This window comes from Silene latifolia, chromosome X, assembly GCF_048544455.1.
Source record: "Silene latifolia isolate original U9 population chromosome X, ASM4854445v1, whole genome shotgun sequence".
Taxonomy (NCBI): Eukaryota; Viridiplantae; Streptophyta; class Magnoliopsida; order Caryophyllales; family Caryophyllaceae; genus Silene; species Silene latifolia.
The window spans coordinates 109604688-109609276 of record NC_133537.1 but is presented as its reverse complement, the minus strand read 5'-3'; the positions used below and the strand labels follow the sequence as shown (position 1 = coordinate 109609276).

General features: G+C 40.5%; 1 non-coding gene across 1 annotated transcript; it reads left to right on the top strand.

Annotated features, from left to right (window-relative positions):
- Positions 1-4179: 4179 nt before the first annotated feature.
- LOC141625459 (small nucleolar RNA R71) lies at positions 4180-4288 on the top strand. The gene has a single exon (XR_012535238.1). It is a non-coding gene; the product is annotated as a small nucleolar RNA R71 (small nucleolar RNA).
- The last annotated feature ends 301 nt before the right edge of the window (positions 4289-4589 follow it).

Here is a 4589-nt window from a genome sequence, read left to right as displayed (position 1 = left end):
ACCCATTTAGAAACATAATCTATAGCTACTAATATGTATTGATTCCCATGAGAAGTAGGGAATGACCCTTGGTAATCAACGCCCCAAACAACAAAAATCTCCACCTCCGAGATTCCAGTTTGAGGCATCTCATGCCTTTGCGAAATATTACCTGTTATTTGACACGCATCACAAGAACGGACAAAAGTAGTAGCATCTTTCAAGATAGTAGGCCAAAAGAAACCCGATTGCATTAACTTAGCAAATGTCCTAGAAGGACCATGATGACCACCATAAGAAGAGGAGTGACAATGAGAAAGGATGGCACGTACCTCACCCTCTGGAATACATCGTCTGTAAATACCGTCTGCGCACTCCCGGAACAAGTATGGATCATCCGAGAAGTACCGCTTCACATCACGCATAAATCTCTTCTTCTGCTGATAAGACAAGTCAGGAGGAAGCATACCTCCTACCAAGTAATTGGCATAATCTGCGAACCATGGAGTGTTCGCAGCTACAGCTAGAAGATGGTCATCTGGAAAAGAGTCATCAGTGGGCAAAATCTCTCTTCCTGCAAATCTCAATCTAGACACGTGATCTGCAACAACATTCTCAGCACCAGACTTATCACGAATTTCCAAATCAAATTCTTGCAATAATAAAATCCATCTAATAAGTCGTGGTTTAGCTTCTTGTTTAGTTAAAAGATACTTTAATGCTGCATGGTCAGTATGAACAATAAATTTAGAACCAACAAGATATGCTCTAAATTTGTCTAAAGAATAGACAACTGCAAGGAGCTCCTTCTCCGTAGTAGCATAGTTGATCTGCGCATCATCAAGAGTCTTACTTGTATAGTAAATAGCATGCAACACCTTATCTTTTCTTGGCCCCAAAACAACTCCAACTGCATAGTCACTTGCGTCACATATAATTTCAAAAGGAAGGCTCTAATTCGGAGATCGGATTATGGGAGCTGAGATAAGAGCTTGTTTAATCCTGTCAAAAGACTTAACACACTCATCAGTAAACACAAAAGGTGTATTTTTATGAAGTAGCCGAGTTAGAGGTTGAGCAATTTTAGAAAAGTCCTTAATAAAGCGACAATAGAACCCTGCATGACCAAGAAAACTACGCACACTCTTAACATTAACCGGGTACGGGAGTTGCTCAATTACCTCAACCTTAGCTTTATCCACTTGGATACCTTTACCTGACACCAAATGACCGAGTACCACCCCTTCAGTCACCATGAAGTGGCACTTCTCCCAATTAAGGACAAGATTACTGTCCTCATAGTGCTGCAAAACATTAGTCAAGTTTCTCAAACAAACAACAAAGTCAGTACCATAAACACTGAAATCATCCATAAAGACTTTCATAATAGACTCTATGTAATCAGAAAATATGGCCATCATACAACGCTGAAAGGTAGATGGGGCATTACATAAACCAAAGGGCATCCTCCTATAAGCAAATACACTATAAGGACATGTGAAAGTAGTAGTTTCCTGATCGTCAGGATGAATGGGTATCTGAAAGAAACCGGAGTAGCCATCTAGGTAGCAGAAATAACTATGGCATGCTAATATCTCTAACATTTGGTCAATATAAGGAAGTGGAAAATGGTCTTTCTTAGTAGCAGTGTTTAACTTCCTATAATCAATACACATCCTCCAACCTGTAACAAGTCTAGTAGCAATTAATTCATTTTTATCAATGTTTACTACTGTAGTACCTCCCTTCTTAGGTACAACTTGGAAAGGACTAACCCATTTAGAATCAGATATAGAGAAAATAATGCCAGCATCTAGTAATTTCTGTACCTCTTTCCTTACCACCTCCTACATTGGAGGATTTAGTCGTCTCTGTCGTTGTGCACTAGGCTTGTGGCCTTTTCCAAATGAATACGATGCGTACAAAAGTCAAGACTAATGCCTTGTAAATCATCAATGCTATACCCAATGGCCTTTTTATGAGTTCTCAAAACGGTCAACAAAGAAGAAAGTTCACTTTCAGTTAGGCTAGCATTGACAATTACTGGGTTCATTTCACAGTCATCAAGAAATTCATATTTAAGATGAAAGGGAAGGGGTTTTACTTCAGGTTTCTTTACCTCAGTTACCTTAGGTGCGATACCCAAACTGTATACATTTTTGGTGGGGGCATTACTCTCCAGTTAGCAGCCTCTCGATCTCATGAACTTCTGGACTCCATGAACCCGTCTGAGCAGCTGAATTAGAAACCAGGGCAATCTCCAAAGGATCCCTGTCCAAACACATAGAAAGACACTCATCAATAGTAAAATCAACAACATTTATACTATGACAAGTTTCTTCTATCATGGGGTGTTTTAACGCTTTTTCTAAGGTAAAAACAATAGTATCATACCCCATAGCTAAAGTCAGTCTCCCTTGCCGATCCTCTATAACCGCCCCTGCTGTGTGAAGGAATGGTCTACCCAAGATGATGGGGATTTGGTTGTCCTTGGTCATGTCTAAGACAACAAAATCTACGGGAATGAAGAATTTCCCAATTCGAACGGGAACATCCTCCAACACCCCCAATGGGTGTTTAACAGATCTATCAGCCATCTGCAAAGTCATATTAGTAACAGTCATTTGACCCATATTTAATTTCTTACAAATAGAATAAGGCATGACGCTAACGCTAGCTCCTAAATCACAAAGAGCTTTACTAATAGCAAGATGACCAATATGACAAGTGATAGAAAAACTCCCTTGATCCTTTAGATTAGGTGGTGAATTAACTTGCAACATGGCGCTGCACTTTTGAGTGTAAGCAATAGTTTCCACCGCATCAAAGGATCGTTTCCTTGTCAAAATCTCCTTCATAAACTTCGCATAAGCCGACACTTGAGTGATTAACTCAGTAAATGGAACACTTACCTCTAAGTTCTTCACTACCTCCATAAACTTACCAAACTGCTTGTCCAGCTTAGATTTTTGTTGACGATGAGGAAAAGGTAGTGCAATAGTAATTGGCTCGGCTTCCTTTTCTTTAGAATCACTTTTTGAAACACCGTCATCTGCCAGGAAGGATCCTCGATCGAGTCCCGATGTCACACGATCGAGCACGGAAGTTCCTCGATCGAGACTGCCTGCACTCGATCGAGGAACCTTAGCAGGTTTGTCTTTTTCATTTGTTTCGCTTTTATTCTCGGCTCGTGTTTTAACTTTTTCAGCTTCTTTTTCATCTTTTTCATCATCACTCAGCTCTAAATTACCCAATCCCTTAGGATGCATATAAGGTACCTCATTATCATTAGTGGGCAATTCTTCATCATAGCTTGGCAACTCCGGATTTGCATATGTGGTACCGCTCCTCAATTGAATGACATTAGCTTGCTCGTGAGCTTGCTTACCTTGAGGAGGAAGACCTCCGGGCTGTTTTGATGGATTTTTAATTGCCATCTGAGCCACCAAAGTATCTAGCATCTTATTATGGGCAATCAGCTCATAAATTTGAGCCGTCTGTTTTTGTTGCATTGACAAAGTTTGTTGCAGAAGATTGCGCAACTCTGCCATCTCATTGTTTGGAGCTTGTTGAGGAGTTTGTTGAGGAGGTTGTTGATATTAATTAAACTGCTGACCTCCTTGATTCTGCCTTTGATATCCTCCTTGTGGTTGATTACCACGACTGTTAGGAGGTATATAAGTATTCTTTTGTGGTTGTTACTGCTGCGGATTTTGCACATTCTGACTAGACCATTGGAGGAAAGGATGCTCCTTTGTTCTTTCATTGTAAAAGTTGGAGAAAGGTGTGACTTGTGTACCTTGTATGTAAGACTAAAAAGCATGAACCTGCTCCTATGTGCTCAAACACTCAGCTGCATTGTGACCGTCTAATCCAGATCTAGCACAAGACTCCTCTTGTTGTTGACTCATAGAATGAACCCTCTCTCTATTACCCAATGATTGGGTAGTCTTCATCTCAGCAATTTGGGCAGAAAGAGCATCCAGCTATGCCTCAATTCCACTATCTCCCCCACTTCCACAGACACTTCCCCTTGGATTACCATAATTTGCAGTATGAGTAGAAATCTGATCAATTAGTTTCCATGCGCCATCAGATGTAATGTTGTCCTAACATCTCCCATTAGCTGAAGAGTCTAATAAAGCACGGTGATCGTCATATAACCCATTATAAAATTGGTTACAAAGAAACCACTTCTCAAAACCATGATGGGGGACCGAACGCACTAATCTTTTAAAGCGAACCCACGCTTCATTCAAATCTTCTGTGGTTGCCTGTTTGAAGCTAGTAATCTGACTTCTGAAAGAATTGGTCTTCTGTGGTGGAAAATACCTCTTATAGAAAGCAAGAGCTAGAGTATTCCAGTCGGTTACTCCCTGATCAACCATATCCAAGTCTCTCAACCATTCTGCAGCTTCATCCTTTAGAGAAAAGGGAAAGAGCACCTGCTTTACTTGATCTTGTGTCACTCCAGCTATTAAAGGGATAGAACAGCAATAAGTGACAAATTTCTCCATATGTGTCGCAGGATCCTCAGCAGTTGTCCCTCCAAATAAATTCCGCTCCACCAAATTGATGTAAGATGGACGAATTTTGAAAGTGCCATTATT